Source organism: Penaeus vannamei, chromosome 9 (genome assembly GCF_042767895.1).
Source record: "Penaeus vannamei isolate JL-2024 chromosome 9, ASM4276789v1, whole genome shotgun sequence".
Taxonomy (NCBI): Eukaryota; Metazoa; Arthropoda; class Malacostraca; order Decapoda; family Penaeidae; genus Penaeus; species Penaeus vannamei.
In genome coordinates this window covers 10,512,561-10,537,560 of record NC_091557.1, presented here as the reverse complement: position 1 = coordinate 10,537,560, position 25,000 = coordinate 10,512,561, and the positions used below count along the sequence as shown (strand labels likewise).

The 25,000-nt window shown below is 33.2% G+C and overlaps 8 non-coding genes across 8 annotated transcripts; all 8 read left to right on the top strand.

Annotated features, from left to right (window-relative positions):
- The first annotated feature begins 1,549 nt into the window (after positions 1-1,549).
- TRNAE-UUC (transfer RNA glutamic acid (anticodon UUC)) lies at positions 1,550-1,621 on the top strand. Its single transcript has one exon. It is a non-coding gene; the product is annotated as a tRNA-Glu (tRNA).
- Positions 1,622-3,625: 2,004 nt separating this feature from the next.
- On the top strand, positions 3,626-3,697 carry TRNAE-UUC (transfer RNA glutamic acid (anticodon UUC)). The gene has a single exon. It is a non-coding gene; the product is annotated as a tRNA-Glu (tRNA).
- A 5,852-nt stretch (positions 3,698-9,549) lies between these two features.
- Positions 9,550-9,621, top strand: TRNAE-UUC (transfer RNA glutamic acid (anticodon UUC)). The gene has a single exon. It is a non-coding gene; the product is annotated as a tRNA-Glu (tRNA).
- Positions 9,622-12,438: 2,817 nt separating this feature from the next.
- Positions 12,439-12,510, top strand: TRNAE-UUC (transfer RNA glutamic acid (anticodon UUC)). Its single transcript has one exon. It is a non-coding gene; the product is annotated as a tRNA-Glu (tRNA).
- A 2,828-nt stretch (positions 12,511-15,338) lies between these two features.
- On the top strand, positions 15,339-15,410 carry TRNAE-UUC (transfer RNA glutamic acid (anticodon UUC)). The gene has a single exon. It is a non-coding gene; the product is annotated as a tRNA-Glu (tRNA).
- Positions 15,411-16,967: 1,557 nt separating this feature from the next.
- On the top strand, positions 16,968-17,039 carry TRNAE-UUC (transfer RNA glutamic acid (anticodon UUC)). Its single transcript has one exon. It is a non-coding gene; the product is annotated as a tRNA-Glu (tRNA).
- A 4,782-nt stretch (positions 17,040-21,821) lies between these two features.
- TRNAE-UUC (transfer RNA glutamic acid (anticodon UUC)) lies at positions 21,822-21,893 on the top strand. The gene has a single exon. It is a non-coding gene; the product is annotated as a tRNA-Glu (tRNA).
- A 2,189-nt stretch (positions 21,894-24,082) lies between these two features.
- On the top strand, positions 24,083-24,154 carry TRNAE-UUC (transfer RNA glutamic acid (anticodon UUC)). The gene has a single exon. It is a non-coding gene; the product is annotated as a tRNA-Glu (tRNA).
- The last annotated feature ends 846 nt before the right edge of the window (positions 24,155-25,000 follow it).

Below are 25,000 nucleotides of genomic sequence, written 5' to 3'. Positions count from 1 at the left end.
TGATATCCAATAATAAGTACGAATATGCATGAAATATCCGAAGTAGGAGGAATGCATCTAGCAACTCGATAAATGTTTACCGCCTGCTTGCTTCCTGTCGCGTGAAAGGTGTCGCGTTTCCCGTAACCGCTGGAAAAGATGCCTTTGGTTGCGCTCGATTCGTTGCGTTAGGCCTTAGTAAGAAGTACTCGACGCCGCCTGCAGTCGCGAGTGACGTAGGTGTGGATATCTGAAGCGCCGTTAATATATTAAACATTCTGTGAACCATCTATATAATTCACACACACACACACACACACACATATATATATATATATATATATATATATATATATATATATATATATATATATATATATATATATATATATATATATATATATATATTACCAATACCAATTGTAGTTATGTCTGTTCTATTGTACAAATGCGGCTTGCATTTTTTTTTTCTTTTTTTTTTTCTTTTTTTTTTTTTGCCCACTGTATGCCGTGGCAGCCGTGTATTGTTTTCTATCTCACGCATGCGCATGTCACGCATCGTTAGAGGTCCCGAGCTGGCGAGGAAGGACGTATCCCTTTCTCTCGTTAACATGCCTGCTCTCTGCATCAGCCAACAAACCCAGTGGTTAAAAGAACCTACAGTGTTTACTTCCACCCTCATAGGGACAGTGTTTGAAAGATTAACAGTAGGTCGGCGGTCAGGCATGCATGGAGGCAAATGTTGCAGTGCTGCTCTGCCCATACTGCCTGCAACATTTTTTCTGTCCGGAGCATTGGGGCCAGTTTTAATCTGCATTCACCGATTTTCTACCGATCCCGTAATAAAGCCCATGTGAGCTTTATACGATCCTTGGCTAAATAACTACTACACTTATATGCATTCTGTATTGGTTTGAAATTGACTTTATTAATCAGGTATTTCCATGCCATGTATCACAGGAACCGCACTTATTCTAGTAGTCATTTAGCCAAAGTTCATATACGGCTCTTTTATTGCAGAATTCGAGGAAATACAGAACCTGGTGCTCCGAGCAAGGAAGTTGTAGGCAGAGTGCATGGAACAGCTTTGCAACATCCATTTGCTCATTTGTCATTCATACCTATCACCTTCACATCTAGAATATAGGACGATGGTATATAAAAGCTGAAATAGAAATGAAAATACATCAAGTCTTTACAAGAATTAGCATCTTAAAAGTACGTATCATGCACTTCGTAGGGAAAAGACTAATAAATATTAAAATCTGATATTTTTTTATTAGTTCTTGGGAATGGTTTACTGAAAAGTTCTAATAATCTACTCCATGTTATTCCTTTACCTAAGTTTATGGATTGTTTCTATATCAAATCACATGAAATCACCTTCATATAATGCAATGCAAAAATTAACATATATTCTTTAATCAAACTAAAACAATCAGGTTTGCTTTCGTAGACTATCATGCAAGTTATAGAACGACTGTTTCTCAAAGTTGGAATATATACACATACTCAGAGCTTTGGGAGAAAACATATTCTTCATTAGTAGTTGGAAACCATTATATCTCACTCCCATGTGGTCTAGTGGCTAGGATACCTGGCTTTCACCCAGGAGGCCCGGGTTCGATTCCCGGCATGGGAAGTTGCTTTAGAGTCTGTTCCTTCTTGGCTCTGTTCCTTAGAGCAGCTGTCATATGTGATGATGAAACTCGTGTCCTCAATAGAGTTAGATTTCCTTTAATATTTTGTATTCATATTGGTACTACTGAATACGTTGAGAAAATGCTATTTATTTATGGATATATACACACACACCTACACGTATATATTCACATATGTTTGTATATACATATACATATGCATATGTATATATACATATATATATACACACACATATATAAGTGTGTGTGTATATATACACACATACGTGTATGTGTATCTATCTACCTGTACATACACACGTGTGTGTATCTATTTATCTATCTATCTGTTTTTCTATCTATCTATCTATCTATATATATATATATATATATATATATATATATATATATATATTCATATATGTGTGTGATTATAAACATTACAGAATATACTAAAAATCGTATATACAGTGTGCATAGGACAGCCCTGCAACATTTATCAGCATTATTATCATTGTCTGTGTATCTATCTATCTATACATACATACATACATATATATATGTATATATATACAAATATATATACAAATATATATATATGTATATATATATATATATATATATATATATATATATATATATATATATATATATATATATATAAATATATATATATACATTTATACACAAAACTGAAAACTGTCTCCATGCCTACCTCACCCCCGCTTCCTCATTCGCGACTGCAAGCGGTGTCTCGTACTTCAACGAGTCGAGCGCAAATAGAAATGCTTGATATATAATGTTAAACTCGCCGTCGTCATGAATTGGGAAATTCTTTAAAATAATAAACAAATAATAATAATAATAATAATAATAATCAAAGAGATTGAAGAACGCGCTCTTTGAATGGAACTATGATTAGCAAAATTTCGTGGGTGAACGAAAAAAAAAACGAAATTGAAGTGAAATAACATGAACAAGGGAAGAAATACTGATCTGGAATTAAAACGATACAAAGGAAAAAGTTAATGTAACAATAATAAACATTTAGATGTTTTTGTGCCTTCCTCTCGCATGAACCGTCTGTGTGTGTGTGTGTGTGTGTTTATGTGTGCGCAGTATATAATTTTGGCAAAAGAGAGAGGATGGAGGGGAAGGAAAGACCGATAAGGATTGCATATCAAAATGCACGTGCCTGTGACGTCACACAAAACTGACCATTCGGGATAAAGGACCGATTTGGTCAACATTTGCAAGGCCTTTGAGAGGAGCGGTCAATGCTGGATGCACTTTTTGCACGACCTCTGAGATCTGTGACAGAGAGAGAGAACGTTGCAATTTGATTCGGTTCTATAATAGTTCCGTTCACTGTCGAAGTTCCTCCTGATATGTGTTTCAGAGGCCAAGCTTTAAGGAAGACGAAGACAGATTTTTAGAAAGTAGGTATGACTTGAACACAAGCAAACTAAGTGTGTGTGTATATGTGTGTGTGTAGGTGCGTATGTATATGTATACATATATGTATATATATATATATATATATATATATATATATATATATATATATATGTTTACGTATATGTATATGTACATATGTGTATGTATACATATGTGTATATACATGTGTGTGTATGTGTGCGCGCGCGCGCGTGTGTGTGAGTGTGCATAGATAAATGTACATACATACATATATACACACACTCATATATATACATATATATGTGTATATACATATATATGTGTGTGTACATATATATATATAATTTGTGTATATACATACATATACATATATATGCGTGCACACTTGCTTGTGTTTGGTTATGTATATCCATTTGAGTATATACTTACAGAAAAAAGGACTAATCTTAAGAACGGAGAAAATAAGAAAATACATATTTAATCGTTTTCTATAGCCACATATAAGATCGAAGTCGAAAGGCCACAAAAAAGAAGAAACGGGGTATTGTAAAAACTAGAGAAATAGGAATGAAACCTCTTCATATCACTCCCATGTGGTCTAGTGGCTAGGATACCTGGCTTTCACCCAGGAGGCCCGGGTTCGATTCCCGGCATGGGAAGTTGCTTTAGAGTCTGTTCCTTCTTGGCTCTGTTCCTTAGAGCAGCTGTCATATGTGATGATGAAACTCGTGTCCTCAATAGAGTTAGATTCTTCTTAATAGTTTATATTAATAGTGGTACTACTGAATACATTGCAGTAAGAATTTATTTTTGTATGGTAGAGTATCGATCAAGGAAATAACCATTTAAAGTAGTTCAGGAAAATTTTGGCAAATGGTCCAATAACATCCTGAAGTGATTCTTCTAGTTTAGTTCATCATCATCAGCCTGAGTCAATCCACTGCAGGACGTAGGCCTCTCCCATTCTTTTCCAGGTTTCCCTGTCTTGCGATGTTTGTTTCCAGTCTTGGCCCCCAAATTTCGCTATTTCGTCGCGCCATCGTGTCATTGGTCTGGCTCTTGGCCTCCTTAAGTTATTTATAGTCCAGTCTGTTACTTTCTTTGTCCATCTGTCGTCTTGTCTCCGACATACATGCCCTGCCCATTGCCATTTCTTCTTTTTAATGCTCTTGAGTATATCTTCTACCTTCGTCTGTTCTCTGATCCACGTCGCCCTCTTCCGATCTCTCAGGCTAATTCCCATCATCGATCTTTCCATCCCTCTCTGGGCGCTTATTAGTTTCCTCTCCAGTAACCTGGTTGTAGTCCATGTTTCTGACCCATAGGTCATAACTGGGAGGACGCATTGATTAGACTTTTCTTTTTAAGCACAATGGCAAGGAACCTCTTAGTGTGCTACTGTGCCTGCCGAAGGCACTCCAGCCTAGACTGATTCGTCGCTTTATTTCCTGTTCACTTGATGTGCCTGTCTGCACGAGTTGTCCTAGGTATATATACCTGTCTACTACCTCTAGTGCTTCGCCTTGTACATGTATTTGTTTGAGTGGGACTCTGCTGTTGAACCTAACCTTAGTCTTTTTCTTGTTCATCTTAAGTCCGACTTTTAGGCTTTCTCTATTCAGATCGTTTATTAATTGCTGCAGTTCATCAGCTGATTCACTAAGGAGAACAATGTCGTCTGCAAATCTTAGGTTGTTTAGGTGTTCGTCTCCTATTTTGATACCCTTCCCTTCCCATTCTAGTTTCTTGAATATTTCCTCGAGGCAGGCTGTAAACAGCTTTGGTGATATGGTGTCGCCCTGTCTAACGCCTTTTTTAATTGGTATTTTATCGGTTTCTGTGTGGAGTTTGATGGTTGCTGTCCCATCTTTGTATATATCTTCCAATATATTACAATATACCTCCTCAACTCCCTGTTGTTGAATAGCACCTAATACTGCTGGTATTTGTACAGAGTCAAATGCCTTTTCATAATCGATGAATGCCATACACAGGGGTTTCCTATATTCGTTTACTTTTTCTCTTATTTGGGTGAGCGTGTGGATGTGATCTGTTGTTGAGAATCCGCTGCGGAAGCCTGCCTGTTCTCAAGGCTGGCTGGAATCCAGACTGTCAGAGATGCGAGCTGTAATGACTTTCGTGAACAGTTTGTAAGTAACCGAAAGGAGGCTTATGGGTCGGTAATTTTTTAAATCCTTTTTATCGCCTTTTTTGTGTAACAAGATAATTGTTGCATTTTTCCAGGCTTTCGGAGTTTTTCCGCTGAGAAGACATTTGTTAAAAAGATTAGCTAGTTTCACTGTTGCGATGTCTCCTGCATCTAATATGAGGTCTATACTAATTCCGTCTTCGCCTGGTGTTTTCCCTCTCTTCATGCCTTTAAGTGCTCTTTTTCTTTTTTCCTTTGTGATATTAGGTACGTCTCTAGTTACCGCGTTTGCTTCTATTTGTGGCTGTTCGCTTGAGTTGTATAGATCCCTGTAAAAGTCTTCCACTACTTTGATGATTTCATTCTTGTTATATGTTACTTCTCCGTCTGGTTTCTTGATTGCATACATTTGATTTCTCCCTATTCCTAGTCTTCTTTTAGCTACTTTCATGCTGGTACCTGAAATCACTGCTTCATTTATTATTTGAGTATTGAATTTCCGTACATCTTCCCTCTTCTTTTTATTTATGGTCTTTGTTAGTTCAACCAATTCTATCTTGTCCCTATTTGACGATACTTTCATGTCTCTACGTTTTTGCATAAGCTGTTTAGTTTCTACCGAGAGCTTGCTGGAGCTTCGATTGTCGTTCTTTCCGCCTACTTCAAGTGCAGCTTCTTTTATTATGTCATTGAACTGTTTATTGATTTGGCCGATGTTGAGATCTTCGTCGCGGAGGAGTGAATATCTGTTTTGGATGTTTAGGCTAAATTCTGTTGCTCTGATCCTCAAGTTAGCCAAGTTTGGCTGTGGTTTACACATTAGTTTGTTCCTCTCCCTTCTGAGATGTATTTTAATTTCGCCTCTCACCATTCTATGGTCGCTACCTACATTTACTTTATTTATAACCTCTACATTTTTTAATATATCGCGCCTATTTGAAATTATGAAGTCAATTTCGTTTTTGACGTCAGAAGGCGACTTCCATGTCCACTTCCGTTCTAGTCTGTTTTCGAAGAATGTATTCATGATACTGAGTGATCGAGCCTCCGCAAAGTCGTCTAGTATTTGTCCCCTCTCGTTCCTAGTGCCTGTTCCATGGTTCCCTACTCTCGGTTTCGCCCTCTGTCTTTTTACCTATTTTGGCATTAAAATCCCCTATAATTATTGTGAAATGGGTTTTGGTTCTCTCGCTGGCTAAATGAACATCTTCATAGAAGCTCTCTATTTCTTCATCACTATGGCTGCAGGTTGAAGCATAGACTTGAATAATTCTTAAGTTGTACCTATTGTTTAGTTTTATTGTTACGGAAGCCACTCTTTCGCTGACGCTATAGAATTCTACGATGTTCTTTTCTAAGCGTTTGTGTATTAAGAATCCTACCCCTAATTCCTGTTTGCTACCCAGAGGTTTTCCTCTCCAATAGAGCACGTGTCCCTCATTTATTAACTTCTGCTCTTCGCCTAGTCTTCTAACTTCGCAGAGTCCTACTACATCCCATTTAATGGAAGAGAGTTCCTCTAGTAAAGCTAGTAAGTCGGATTCAGTTCTCATGGTCCTTATATTGTATGTGCAAAGGTTCATCACCGTGGGGCGGCCTGTCTTTACCCGGATATTTTTAGCACCCCCTGCTCCGGAGCGATCCTGATCGCCGCCGTAACCAGGGGCTCCTTCGTCTCCGGGGAATGGGGGCCATGGCTGGATGCGTTTGTTCATGGAGGTGGACAGCCGATTTACCTCCCACCTACTGGCTTAGGTGTATCTTGGTGGGAGGGGAGTAATTTAGCCGGAATGCCATTGATAAGTCCCCCCAGCAGGTTTGGTCCTACCTGGTGTGGACTTACGAGCGGCAATGCACGGCCTGCTCACTACTCCCGTGAGCTGGGCTTAATTATCAGAAGTGCATATATGTTTTATTTTATTTTATTTATTAACTTCATTTGTGCGTATGTGCACCTGTTGCAGACATATTTATTCCCGCACATGCTCTAAGTGCTACGCATATGCTCATTCCCACGCATATGCATATGCAAGCATACACCTTTATTCTTGTATCTATGCTTTTGGATATGGATACTTATTCCTACGTTATAAATAAATAAATACATGTCCATCATAGTCTGACCTAGTCATATGTTCACATCGCCTGTCTCTTTACGCGCTTGTTATATGTTATTGATAAGTGAGTATACATGAGTGTATACTCACCCGTGTATATGTAAACACCTCTTTTTGCATACCTCGCAAACCTACCTATCATTATACATACGCATGTATCTATCCCTGCATGTGCTTACGCATCCGTTTGCAGCATACACTAGTGCCCCCCCCCCCTCACCTTGTATATATGTGTATATATCTGTACTTGCTTTACATATAACTACCTCCACGTACTTACATACGTACATACATACATACATATACTTAATTATTTATCCACCTTCCTACATCCTGCACACACCTATATACGTATACCTATACATATACACATATAAATACCTACATATGTCTACCTATACATTCACCCACGCATACACATATACACGCACATTATATATACCTATATAGACATACACATATATACATGCTTATATATATATATATATATATATATATATATATATATATATATATATATATATATATATATATATATATATATGTATGTATGTATGTATGTATGTATGTATGTATTAATGTATGTATGTATGTATGTGTCTACCAGTTCGCCTCGGCTATTTATTTTAGTAGAGAATCGGCACATGTATGTATATATGTATATATTTATATATACGTTTATATATATATTTATTTATTTATTTATATATATATGTGTGTGTGTGTGTGTGTGTGTGTGTGTGTGTGTGTGTGTGTGTGTGTGTGTGTGTGTATACAGATATAGATAGGTAGACAGACAGATAAATAGATATATAAATAGATAGATTTTTGTGTGTATGTGTGCGTGTATGTGTGTATGTGTATATGTGTGTGTATGTGCGTGTGTGTGAATATATATGAATATATACATATATGTATATACATATAGGTATATAAATATATATACATATATATACACATATATAAATAAATAAATATGCATATATATATATATACATACATGCAAAATAACGTGGGTGAACAAAAAAAAAAAAATCATGTGAAATAACAGGAAAAGGGGAAGAGATACTGATTTGGAATTAAAACGATACAAGGGAAAAAGTTATTGTAACAATAATAAACATTTAGATGTTTTTGTGCCTTCCTCTCGCATGAACCGTCTGTGTGTGTGTGTGTGTGAGAGAGAGATTATGTGTGCGCAGTATATAATTTTGGCAAAAGAGAGAGGATGGTGGGGAAGGAAAGACCGTTATGGATTGCATATCAAAATGCACGTGCCTGTGACGTCACAAAACTGACTGCTCTCGACAAAGAACCGAATTGGTCAACATTTGCAAGGCCTTTGAGAGGAGCGGTCAGTGCTGATGCACTTTTTGCACAACCTCTGAGATCTGTGACAGAGAGAGAACGTTGCAATTTGATTCGGCTCTATAATAGTTCCGTTCACTGCCGAAGTTCCTCCTGATATGTTTCAGAGGCCAAGCTTTAAGGAAGACGAAGACAGATTTCTAGAAAGTAGGTATGACTTGAACACAAGCAAACAAAGTGTTTGTGTGTGTATGTCTGTGTGTGTTTGTGTGTGTCGGTGTGCATGTATATATATATATATATATATATATATATATATATATATATATATATATATATATATATATATATATATATATGTATGTATGTATGTATGTATGTATGTTTACGTATATGTAACCATTTATACGTATATGTATATGTACATATGTGTATATGTATACATACATACATATATATACATATATATACATGTGTGTGTGTGTATGTACGCGCGCGCGCGTGTGTGTGTGTGTGTGCATATATAAATTATTATACATACATACACACATACACACTCATATATATGTGTGTGTGTACACATTTATATCTATATGCTGTTTTTTCTACCATAGTATCAGTACGGTACAGTGTTTAAGTATATATATGTGTGTGTACATATATATATTTAATTTGTGCGTATATAAATATACATATATATGCGTGCACACTTGCTTGTGTTTGGTTATGTATATCCATTTGAGTATATACTTATAGTAAAAAATAATAATAATAATAATAATAATAATAGTAATAATAATTTGAAAAACGGAGAAAACAAGAAAATACATATTTAATCGTTTTCTATAAACACTTATAATATCAAATTCGACAAAAAAAAAGAAAAAACAGGAATTGTAACACCTAGAGTAATATGAATAAATCCACTTCATATCACTCCCATGTGGTCTAGTGGCTAGGATACCTGGCTTTCACCCAGGAGGCCCGGGTTCGATTCCCGGCATGGGAAGTTGCTTTAGAGTCTGTTCCTTCTTGGCTCTGTTCCTTAGAGGAATTGTCATATGTGAAGATGAAACTCGTTAAAAGTCTATATTAATATTGGTCCTACTGAATACTTTGCGGTAAGAATTTATTTTTGTAGCGTAGAGTATCGATCAAGGAAATAACCATTTAAAGTTGTTCAGGAATTTTTTTTCGCAAATGGTCCAATAACATCCTGAAGTGATTCTTCTAGTTCAGACTTCTCCAGAGGCAGCAAATTAATATTCCGGACGAATTAATCTTCAAGCAAGACCTCTCAAAGAACATCTGCACACAAGAAATGAAAGTTGCAGTTTTCGGATAATCTGCAACCTCAAACTAGCATCGGTTGATAAATAAATCAATAATTAATAACTGATAAATGAACAATTTAAATGAATTGAAATGAATTGTATGTAAAGTTCTTCTTGATAATTCTCTGCACTTTGAAGAGACAGAGGAGGAGATAAGTTTTATATACATATACATACACACACATATATCTACCTATTTATCTATCTATATATATATGTATATATATGTATATATATGCATAGATACGTATATAAAATATATACATGCATATATATATCTATATACATATACATATCTATATATACATATATATGTATATATATATATATATATATATATATATATATGTATTTATATATTCAATTATCTATTTACATGTATATTTACATACATACGTAAATATACATACATACATGTATATATATGTGTGTGCGTATGTGTGCGTGTGTGTTTCTACATATATATATACATGTGTATATAAACATATATACATTTATATGTATATGTATATATGTATTTCTATATATATGCATGCATATATATGTGCATGTGTATATATATATATATATATATATATATATATATATATATATATATATATATATATATATATATACATGAATATATACATAAATATTTGTATGTACGTGTAGATACACACACACACACATATACATATACATATATATATATGTGTGTGTGTGTGTGTGTCTGTGTGTGTGTATATTAATGTATGTATGTATTTATATGTCTACCAGCTCGCCTCGGCTATTTATTTCAGTAGAGAATTGACATACGTATGTATGTATGTGTATACTTATATCTGCGTTTATATATATATATATATATATATATATATATATATATATATGTATATATAGGTGTGCGCATATTCATACACACACATGTATATATATATATATATATATATATATATATATATATATATATATATATATATATATATATATATATATATATATATATATATATATACAGATATAGATACACAGATTGATATATAGACAGATAGATTTGTGTGTGTGTGTGCGTGTATGTGTGTATGTGTATATGTGTGTGTGAATATATATATATATATATATATATATATATATATATATATATATATATATACATAAAGGCATATATATATATATATATATATATATATATATATATATATATATATATATATATATATGCATATATATATACATGCAAAATAACGTGGGTGAACGAAATAAAAATTTAAGTGAAATAACAGGAACCAGGGAAGAAAAGCTGATTTGTAATTAAAACGATACAAAGGAAAAAGTTTTTGTAACAATAATAAACATTTAGATGTTTTTGTGCCTTCCTCTCGCATGAACCGTCTGTGTGTGTGTGTGTGTGTTTATGTGTGCGCAGTATATAATTTTGGCAAAAGAGAGAGGATGGAGGGGAGGGAAAGACCGTTAAGGATTGCATATCAAAATGCACGTGCCTGTGACGTCACACAAAACTGACCACTCGGGATAAAGAACCGAATTGGTCAACATTTGCAAGGCCTTTGAGAGGAGCGGTCAATGCTGATGCACTTTTTGCACAACCTCTGAGATCTGTGACAGAGAGAGAGAACGTTGCAATTTGATTCGGTTCTATAATAATTCCGTTCACTGTCGAAGTTCCTCCTGATATGTTTCAGAGGCCAAGCTTTAAGGTAGACGAAGACAAATTTGTAGAAAGTAGGTATGACTTGAACACAAGCAAACTGTGTGTATATATGTGTGTGTGTGCGTGTGTGTGCCTGTGTGTGTGTTTGTGTGTGTGTAGGTGTGTATGTATATGTATACATGTATATACACACACACAATTATATATATATATATATATATATATATATATATATATATGTTTCCGCATATGGAAACATCTTTATACGTATATGTATATGTACATGTGTGTATGTATACATATATATACATGTGTGTGTATGTACACGCGCGCGCGCGCGTGTGTGAGTGTGCATAGATAAATAAATGTACATTCATACACACACACACTCACAAACACACACACACACACTCACACACACACACACACACACACACACACACACATATATATATATATATATATATATATATATATATATATTATATATATACATATATATGTATAATGTATATGTTTTTTCTACCATAATATCAGTACGGTACAGTGTTTAAGTATATATGTGTGTGTGTACATATATACATACATATATATGTATATATATATATAATTTGGGTATATACATACATATACATAAATATGCGTGCACACTTGTGTTTCGTTATGTATATCCATTTGAGTATATACTTACAGGAAAAAAAATCTTAAGAATGGAGAAAATAAGAAAATACATTTAATCGCTTTCTATAACCACATATAAGATCGAAATCGAAAGGCAACAGAAAAGAAAAAAAAAACGAGGAATTGTAATAATACGAATGAATTCACTTTATATCACTCCCATGTGGTCTAGTGGCTAGGATACCTGGCTTTCACCCAGGAGGCCCGGGTTCGATTCCCGGCATGGGAAGTTGCTTTAGAGTCTCTTCATTCTTGGTTCTGTTCCTTAGAGTAGCTAACATATGTGATGACACTCGTGTCCTCAATCGAAATAGATTCCTTTTAATAGTTTATATCAATATTGGTACTACTGAATACTTTGCGGTAAGATTTTTTTTTTTTTTTTTTTTTTTTTTTTTTGCATCGTAGAGTATCGATCAAGGAAATGACCATTTAAAGTAATTCAGGAAAATTTTGGCAAATGGTCCAATAACATCCTAAAGTGATTCTTCTTGTTTAGACTTTACCAGAACGTAGAGCGTAACACCCTGTGGTTTGCAAAATAATCTTCCGTACGAATTAATCTTCAGGTAAGACCTCTAAAAGAACATTTGCACACAAGAAATGAAAATCGCAATTTTCGGATAATCTGCAACCTCAAACTAGCATCGGGTAATAAACAAATCATTAATTAATAACTAATAAATAAACAATTGAAATGAATTGAAATGAAGTGTATATAAATTTGTTATTGGATATCCAAAAGATAATTCTCTGTACGTTGAAGAGACAGAGGAGGGGATAAGTTTTATATACATATACACATATATCTATCTATTTCTCTATGTATATATAAATATCCATATATATATATATATACATATATATATGCGTGTGTGTGTGTGTGTGATTATACGTATACGTATCTATATATAAACATATATATATATATATATATATATATATATGTGTGTGTGTGTGTGTGTGTGTGTGTGTGTGTGTGTGTGTGTGTGTGTGTGTGTGTGTGTGTGTGTGTGTGTGTGTGTGTGTGTGTGTGTTTATATATATATATATATATATATATATATATATATATATATATATATATATATATATATATATATTCAATTATATATATACATGTATATTTACATACATACATATATATACATGCCTATATATATTTTTTTGTGTGTGTGCGTGTATATATATACATATATATACATTTATATGTATATGTATATATATATTTCTATATATACATGCATGCATAGATATGTGTGTGTGTGTATATATATATGTATATATACATACATATTTGTATATATGTGTAGATACACACACACACACACATATGATATATATGTGTGTGTGTGTGTGTGTGTTTGTATGTCTACTAGCTCGCCTCAGCTATTTATTTTAGTAGAGAATCGGCATATGTATGTATATATGTATATATTTATATATACGTTTATATGTATATGTATATATATGTGTGTGTGTGTGCACATATTCATACACACACATGTACATATATATATAATATATGTTTATATATGTATATAAATACAGATATAGATAGACAGAGATAGATAGATAGATAGATTTGTGTGTGTGGGCGCGTGTATGTGTGTATGTGTATGTGTGTGTGTGTGCGTGTGTATGAATATATATATATATACATATATATGTATATACATATAGGTATATGAATATATATATATATATACATATACACATATAAATAAATATATATGCATATATATACATACATGCAAAATAACGTGGGTGAACAAAAACAAAAACAAAAAAACAAAAAAAAAATCAAATGAAATAACAGGAACAAGGGAAGAAATACTGATTTGAAATTTAAACGATACAAAGGAAACAGTTATTGTAACAATAATAAAAAAAATAGATGTTTTTGTGCCTTCCTCTCGCATGAACCGTGTGTGTGTGTGTGTGTGCGTATGTTTAAGTGTGCGCAGCATATAATTTTGGCAACAGAGAGAGGATGGAGGGGAAGGAAAGACCGATAAGAATTGCATATCAAATTGCACGTGCCTGTAACGTCACACAAAACTGACCGCTCTCGACAAAGGACCGAATTGGTCAACATTTGCAAGGCCTTTGAGAGGAGCGGTCAGTGCTGATGCACTTTTTGCACAACCTCTGAGATCTGTGACAGAGAGAGAACGTTGCAGTTTGATTCGGTTCTATGATAATTCCGTTCACTGTCGAAGTTCCTGATATGTGTTTCAGAGGCCAAGCTTTAAGGAAGACGAAAGTAGGTATGACTTGAAAACAAGCAAACTAAGGTTGTGTATATATGTGTATGTGTGTGTATGTATGTGTGTGTGTTTGTGTGTGTATGTGTGTAGGTGCGTATGCATATGTATACATATATATGTATATATATATATATATATATATATATATATATATATATATATATATGTATGTATGTATGTATATATGTATATGTATGTTTACGTATATGTAAATATATTTATTTGTATATGTATATGTATATATGGGTGTATGTAAAAATATATGTATATATATATGTGTGTGCGCGCGCGCGTGTGTGAGTGTGCATAGATAAACAAATACACACACACACACAAATATATATATATATACAATATATATACATAATGTGTGTGTGTGTGCGAGCTCGCGTGTGAATGTGCATAGATAAATAAATTCATATACATACACACATGCACACTCATATATATATAAATGTATATATATATTCATATATATGTATACATATATGTACATATACATGTATATACATATACATGTATATATATATATATGTTGTTTTTTCTACCATAGTATCAGTACGGTACAGTGTTTAAGTATATATGTATGTGTGTGTGTGTGTGTTCAGTATATGCTTACAGTAAGATATAATAAAATAAAATAAAAATAATCTTAAGAACGGAAAAAAAAAGTATAGCGTTTTCTGCAGTCACATTTAAGATCGAAGTCTAAAGGCCACAAAAAGGAGAAGAAAAAACGAGGAATTGTAAAAACTAGAGTAATACGAATGAATCCACTTCATATCACTCCCATGTGGTCTAGTGGCTAGGATACCTGGCTTTCACCCAGGAGGCCCGGGTTCGATTCCCGGCATGGGAAGTTGCTTTAGAGTCTGTTCCTTCTTGGCTCTGTTCCTAAGAGCAGCTGTCATATGTGATGGTAACGCTCATGTCCTCAATCGAGTTAGATTCCCTTTAATAATCTATATTAATATTGGTACTACTGAATACTTTGCGGTAAGAATTTATTTTTGCATCGTAGAGTATCGATCAAGGAAATAAACATTTAAAGTAGTTCAGGAAAATTTTGGCAAATGGTCCAATAACATCCTGAAGGGATTCTTCTAATTTAGACTCTACCAGAGGGTAGAGCGTAACACCCTGTGGTTTGCAAAATAATCTTCCGTACGAATTAATCTTCAGGCAAGACCTCTCAAGGAACATTTGCACACAAGAAATGAAAATCGCAATTTTCGGATAATCTGCAACCTCATGCATACATACACGAAAAATAACGTGGGTGAACAAAAAAAAATGAAGTGAAATAACAGGAACAAGGGAAGAAATGCTGATTTCAAATTAAAACGATGCAAAGGAAAAGGTTATTGTAACAATATTAAACATTTAGATGTTTTTGTGCCTTCCTCTCACATGAACCGTCTGTGTGTGTGTGTGTGTGTTTATTTGTGCGCAGTATATAATTTTGGCAATAGAGAGATGATGCACGGGAAGGAAAGACCGTTAAGGATTGCACATCAAAATACACGTGCCTGTGACGTCACACAAAACTGACCGCTCTCGACAAAAGACCGAATTGGTCAACATTTGCAAGGCCTTTGAGAGGAGCGGTCAGCGCTGGATGCACTTTTTGCACAACCTCTGAGATCTGTGACAGAGAGAGAGAACGTTGCAATTTGATTCGGTTCTATAATAGTTCCGTTCACTGTCGAAGTTCCTCCTGATATGTGTTTCAGAGGCCAAGCTTTAAGGAAGACGAAGACAAATTTCTAGAAAGTAGGTATGACTTGAACACAAGCAAACTAAGTGTGTGTATATATGTGTGTGTGTAGGTGTGTATGTATATGTATACATGTACACACACACACACACACACACACACACACATATATATATATATATATATATATATATATATATATATATATGTATGTATGTATGCATGTTTACGTATTTGTAAACATATTCATACGTATATATATATATATATGTACATATGTGTGTATGTATACATATATATGTATATACATGTGTGTGTATGTACGCGCGCGCGCGCGTGTGTGTGTGCATAGATAAATATACATACATACATACACACACACACTCATATATATATATATACATATATGTGTATATACATATATGTGTGTACACACATATATACATATATATAATTTGTGTGTAAATACATACATATACATATATATGCGTGCACACTTGCTTGTGTTTGGTTATGTATATCCATCTGAGTATATACTTACAGAGAAAAGACTAAAGTATAGAAAGACGAAAATAAGAAAATACATATTTAATCGTTTTCTGTACCCACATATAAGATCGAAGTCGAAAGGCCACAAAGAAGAAGAAACGAGGAATGGTAAAAAAAATAGTAGTATGAATGAATCCATTTCATAATCACTCCCATGTGGTCTAGTGGCTAGGATACCTGGCTTTCACCCAGGAGGCCCGGGTTCGATTCCCGGCATGGGAAGTTGCTTTAGAGTCTGTTCCTTCTTGGCTCTGTTCCTTAGAGCAGTTGTCATATGTGAAGAGTTAGATTCCCTTTAATAGTTTATATTGGTACTACTGAATACTTTGCGGTAAGAATTTATTTTTGTATCGTAGAGTATCGATCAAGGAAATGACCATTTAAAGTAATTCAGGAAAATTTTGGCAAATGGTCCAATAACATCCTGAAGGGATTCTTCTAATTTAGACTCTACCAGAGGGCAGAGCCTAACACCTTGTGGTTTGCAAAATAATCTTCCGTACGAAATAATCTTCAGTCAAGACCTTTCAATGAACATCTGCACACAAGGAATGGAAGACGCAATTTTCTGATAATCTGCAACCTCAAACTAGCATCGGGTAATAAATAAATCAATAATTGATAACTAATAAATAAACAATTGAAATGAATTGTATGTAAAGTTGGTATTGGATATCCAAAAGATAATTCTCTGCACGTTGAAGAGACAGAGGAGGGATAAGTTTTATATACATATACATACATACACACACACATATCTATCTATATATATACATATATATTTATATATACATATACATATATGCATACATACGTATATAAAAGATATATATACATATATATATGTATATACATATACATATCTATATATACATACATATATATATATATATGTATATATTCAATTATCTATATATGTGTATATTAACATACATAAATATACATACATACATACATATATATATATATATATATATATATATATATATATATATATATATATATATATATATATGTGTGTGTGTGTGTGTGTGTGTGTGTATATATATATGTGTGTGTGTGTGTGTGTGTGTGTGTGTGTGTGTTTGTACATTATATATATATATATATATATATATATATATATATATATATATATATATATATATACATATACATATATATATACATTTATATGTATATATATATATGTATTTCTATATGTATACATGCATAGATATGTGTGTGTATGTGTGTATATATGTATATATATACATATTTGTATGTATGTGTAGATACACACACCCACACACACACACACTCGTATATATATATATATATATATATATATATATATATATATATATATATATATATATATATATATATTAATGTATGTATTTATGTATATGTCTACCAGCTCTCCTCGGCTATTCATTTTAGTAGAGAATCGGCATATGTATGTATATATGTATACATTTATATATACGTTTATATATATATATATATATGTATGTATGTATGTATATATTATTACAATCTCTCCAAATTCACGGCCTGTGCGTAATAAAATGATCATAAAAAGTGCGTTCGAAAACTATTGTGCGTATTGTGTGTCGAGCATGAGGATTCGCGAATCCGAGGTTCCGAAGCGGGGGGCGCAGCAGTCTACCTGAGGGGCGACGTAGACAGAAAACGTGAGTCTCGTCTGAGCGGCCATTGCTTCCTTCACTCCCAGGTACACGTGTAAGTATTGGACTAACGTTGAAAATTAATTTCAAACATCTGAAATCTTATCATTGCTTCCAAGTATACTGGTAATGTATATATGTGTTTTATTCATGCGTTAGGGTATGAGGTGGAACATAAGGGAAATAATTGGTGGTGCTATAGCGTTATTGGTGTTTAATGTAATATGCGATAATCCGGTGTTATGTGGAAAATATGTGCGTATTCAGAATTACGGAAGAAATTCTACTCATCATTCACGGTATATGTTCTTTTTATAAAATGTTGAATGTTTTGTGTATAAAATGATTAATTAAATAATGAAACTTGTGTGAAATATAGTTCAATTTAAATAAACCTATTTGAGATAAACCTATAGAATTAATTCTGATAATCCAAGAAAACTAAAACATTGAATGAGAATACAATCTTAATTGAGAACATACACTATATTGAACATACTCTATAATGAATTATATCTGGATAATGGATATATGGATAATAAAGAATAAATAAATAAGAGTAAATAAATAAAAAAATAGAAATAAGAAACAATACTGGAACAACTGAATAACTCTGAAACGAGTAATTGAAAGATACTGATTGAATAAAAGCATACTATTCAATAGCTTAATAATTGACTAGTGATTCAAAAGTACATCTAATACTAAATCAGAAACGTATGAATTAAATACAAGAATAACTTTATTAACGCACGCTAAATAACTGATACTAATTCATAAGTTATAATGTAAGCTACTTACAGTACTTGTAATTATTCCGCCACTTCTCCTAGGCATCTTAAGACTCAATCTTACTTATACTATAAACTTACATTGTACTACACTGTACAGCAAGTAGGATTGTTACAATGTGTATGTGCACATATTCATACACACAAATGTACACACACACACACACACACATACACACACACACACACACACACACATACACACACACACACACACACACACACACACACACACACACACACACACATATATATATATATATATATATATATATATATATATATATATATATATATATACATATATATGAAAGGGTAAGGAATGCAAGAGAAGGACATTGTCAGAAACAAGGTCAAATGGCAGTTATCCTACGTGAGCGTAGCGACTGCTAGGAGTGAATGAGTGTGCGAGTCGAAGTGTGAACGAAGCCCCGTGAAGCAGTGACGTATGTATGTGAGGATGTATGCATTCGAATGAAATAAAATGTTGAACGAGTAAATGAATGTTGAATGTGGTGTGTTTTGTTATTCTTACATTATATTTTTTTTCTATGTAATCATTGTAATTATTTCTTAATAAGTAAGTGACCTAGTGAGTGAACAATATTCATTCCGTAACCAAAGAAAATGAAAAAACACATAAATAGAAAATCAAGAAAATGTGACCAACGAAAATAAATTGAACTAGAGTAATGTGAAAATAGAATAAAACAAAAGAAAATCACATGAACCAACAGATGAAAATAAAACAATGAATGTCCCGGGGAATCCCCTAGCGTGACGTCCCATTCACTCTCAGACAGCTGCCCAGACGAGACACACCCACTCGAGGGGGCAATCAGCCATAACTCTTACAAACCCTCGGTAAGGAAAAGCGAACCCGTGTTAAACCCTTAGTAAATGTGAAAGTGATTTTAATACTGAGCAAAAAAGAAAGTAAAGACATGAAGTAAGATAAGGTATTTATCAATCAACAGGGTTTCCGGTGAGTATTGTAATATTGCTGAGCCACGTCACAAAGTACGCCCTTCTGCCTGCATGAGGCGTGAGGCGTGAGGAGGAGAAGAGGCCATAAGTCTGAAGATAGAGAAGAGGAGAGAAAGTGAAGAAAAGTGAGAAGTGGAAAAGAAAAAGTGAAACGTATCACACCCGGACTTTACGTAAGATCTTGTAAGGAAACTGAACTGTAAGGTTACATTGGTCACATAATAATACATAATAAGTGCACAAAAATAGGGGTAATAGGGTATTTTATTGTTTCATCATATGAATTATTTTGAGGGTTTACATTTATTTTTTTTATAATTTTGTATTGTGTGTATTGTGCGTGTAGTGTGAAATAGTAATAACTCTGGATATTAGAAGTTTTTTTTTCTTAAAACCCAGTATTAAATCTGAACAACAAAGAGGTGATCCGCAAAAGGTTGTACTGGTGGCGGGCCCAGGCCAGTAATCAAGATCTCTTTTTCAACCTTTACATATATATATATATATATATATATATATATATATATATATATATATATATATATATATGTGTGTGTGTGTGTGTGTATGTATATATATATATATATATATATATATATATATATATATATATATATACAGATATAGATAGATAGATAGATAGATTTGTCAAGAAATACTGATTTGGAATTAAAACGATACAAAGGAAAAAGTTATCGTAACAATGATAAACATTTAGATGTTTTTGTGCCTTCCTCTCGCATGAACCGTGTGTGTGTGTGTGTTTATGTGTGCGCAGTATATAATTTTGGCAACAGAGAGAGGATGGAGGATAAGGAAAGACCGTTAAGGATTGCATATCAAAATGCACGTGCCTGTGACGTCACACAAAACTGACCGCTCTCGACAAAGGACCGAATTGGTCAACATTTGCAAGGCCTTTGAGAGGAGCGGTCAGTGCTGATGCACTTTTTGCACAACCTCTGAGATCTGTGACAGAGAGAGAGAACGTTGCAATTTGATTCGGCACTATAATATAATGTGTGTAGGTGCGTATGCATATGTATACATATATATACGTATATATGTATATACGTATATGTAAACATATTTATGTATAACATTTGTATATGTATATGTACATGTGTGTATATATACATATGTGTGTATATATACATATGTGTATATATATTATATACATGTGTGTGTGCGCGCGCGCGTGTGTGTGTGCATAGAGAAATAAATATATATACATTAACACAATACGGTACGGTAGTGTTTAAGTATATATATATGTGTGTGTGTGTGTGTGTGTGTTGGGAGGGGTGTGTGTGTGTGTGCATATATATATATATATATATATATATATATATATATATATATATATATAATGTGTGTGTGTGTGTGTGTGTGTGTGTGTGTGTATAATTTGTGTGTATGTACATACATATACATATATAGGCGTGCACACTTGCTTGTGTTTGGTTTTGTATATATAAGTCGAAAGGTCACAGAAAAAGGAAAAAACGAGGAATTGTAGAAGCTACAGTAATATGCATGAATCCACTTCATATCACTCCCATGTGGTCTAGTGGCTAGGATACCTGGCTTTCACCCAGGAGGCCCGGGTTCGATTCCCGGCATGGGAAGTTGCTTTAGAGTCTGTTCCTTCTTGGCTCTGTTCCTTAGAGCAGCTGTCATATGTGATGATAACGCTCGTGTCCTCAACAGAGTTAGATTTCCTTTAATAGTTTGTATTCATATTGGTACTACTGAATACGTTGAGAAAAGGATATTTATTTATGGATACACACACACACCTACACGTATATATACACATGTTTGTAAATAACCATATACATACATATGTATACATACATATATACACACACATATATATGTGTATGTATATATATACACACATACGTGTATGTGTAACTATATATCTCTATACATATACACGTGTGTGTATCTTTTTATCTATCTATATTTGTTTTTCTATGTATCTATCTATCTATCTATATATATATATATATATATATATATATATATTCACATATGTGTGTGATAATAACCAGTACAGAATATACTAGAAATCGTACAAACAGTGTGCATAGGACAGACCTGCAATATTTATCAGGATTATTATTATTGTCTGTGTATCTATCTATATATATGCACTCATGTGTGTATCTATATATATATACATACACAAATATATATAAATATATATATATACATATATACACAAAACTTAGAACTGTCTCCACGTATGCCTCAACCCCCCTTCCTCACTCGCGACTGCAAGAGGTGTCTCGTACTTCAACGAGTCGAGCGCAAATAGAAATGCTTGAAATATAATATTAAACTCCCCGTCATCATGAATTGGGAAATTCTTTAAAATAAAAAAAAATGTATAATAATATTAATCAAAGAGATTAAAGAACCGCGCTCTTTGAATGGAACTATGATAAGCAAAATTACTTGGGTGAACGGAAAAAACGAAATTGAAGTGAAATAACAGGAACAAGGGAAGAAATACTGATTTGGAATTAAAACGATACAAAGGAAAAAGTTATCGTAACAATGATAAACATTTAGATGTTTTTGTGCCTTCCTCTCGCATGAACCGTGTGTGTGTGTTTATGTGTGCGCAGTATATAATTTTGGCAACAGAGAGAGGATGGAGGGGAAGGAAAGACCGATAAGGATTGCATATCAAAATGCACGTGCCTGTGACGTCACACAAAACTGACCACTCGGGATAAAGGACCGAATTGGTCAACATTTGCAAGGCCTTTAAGAGGAGCGGTCAGTGCTGGATGCACTTTTTGCACAACCTCTGAGATCTGTGACAGAGAGAGAGACCGTTGCAATTTGATTCGGTTCTATAATAGTTCCGTTCACTGTCGAAGTTCCTCCTGATATGTGTTTCAGAGGCCAAGCTTTAAGGAAGACGAAGACAAATTTCTAGAAAGTAGGTATGACTTGAACACAAGCAAACTGTGTGCATATATGTGTGTGTGTATGTATGTGTGTGTATTTGTGTGTGTGTGTAGGTGCGTATGCATATGTATACATATATATGTATATATATACATATATATATATATATATATATATATATATATATATATATATATACATGTATGTATATATATGTATGTTTACGTATATATAAACATATTTATGTATAACATTTGTATATGTATATGTACATGTGTGTATGTATACATATATGTATATAGAATATATATGTGTGTGTGTGTGTGCGCGAGCGCGTATGTGAGTGTACATAGATAAATAAATATGTACATACACACACACACTCACATATATATATGTGTGTGTGTGTGTTCATATATATACATATACATATATATGCATATATATATACAAATACATATATATGCATATATATATATGTATGTATATATATGCATATATATATGTTGGTTTTTCTACCATAGTATCAGTAGGGTTTTGTGTTTAAGTATATATACATGTGTGTGTGTGTGTGCGATGGGGGGGGGGGTATATATATGTATATATATATGTATAATTTGTGTGTATGTACATACATATACATATATAGGCGTGCACACTTGCTTGTGTTTGGTTATGTATATCCATTTGAGTATAGGCTTACAGTAAAATGAAATAAAATAGAAATAATCTTAAGAACGGAGAAAATAAGAAAAATATATATAAGCGTTTTCTGGAGTCACATTTAAGATTGAAGTCGAAAGGCCACAAAAAAAAAAATAAAAAAAGAATAATAATAAAAACGAGGAATTGTAAAAGGTAGATTAATATGAATGAATCCACTCCATATCACTCCCATGTGGTCTAGTGGCCAGGATACCTGGCTTTCACCCAGGAGGCCCGGGTTCGATTCCCGGCATGGGAAGTTGCTTTAGAGTCTGTTCCTTCTTGGCTCTGTTCCTTAGAGCAGCTGTCATATGTGATGGTAACGCTCATGTCCTCAATCGAGTTAGATTCTCTTTAATAATCTATATTGGTACTACTGAATACTTTGCGGTAAGAATTTATTTTTGCATCGTAGAGTATCGATCAAGGAAATAACCATATAAAGTTGTTCAGGTAAAGTTTGGCAAATGGAACAATAACATGCTGAAGTGTTTCTTCTAGTTTAGACTCTCCCAGAGGTAGAGCGTAACACCCTGTGGTGCAAAATAATCTTCCGTACGAATTAATCTTCAACCAAGACAATTCAATGAACATTTGCACACAAGAAATGAATCTCGCAATTTTCGGATAATTTGCAACCATAAACAAGCATCGTTTAATAAATAAATCAATAATCAATAAATAATAAATAAACAATTGAAATGAATTTAAATTAATTGTATGTAAAGTTGTTATTGAATATCCAAAAGATAATTCTCTGTACGTTGAAGAGACATAAAAGGGGATAAGTTTTATATACATACACACACACACACATACACACTCATATATATATATATATATATATATATATATGTGTGTGTGTGTGTGTGTGTGTGTGTGTGTGTGTGTGTGTGTGTGTGTGTGTGTGTGTGTGTATTTATATATATTTATATATATATCCATAAATACATGCATACATACGCAAATAAAAATACATACACACACACACACACACCAATATATATATATATATATATATATATATATATATATATATATATATATATATAGATATATAGATATATAGATATATATATATCTTCAATTATCTACATACATGTAT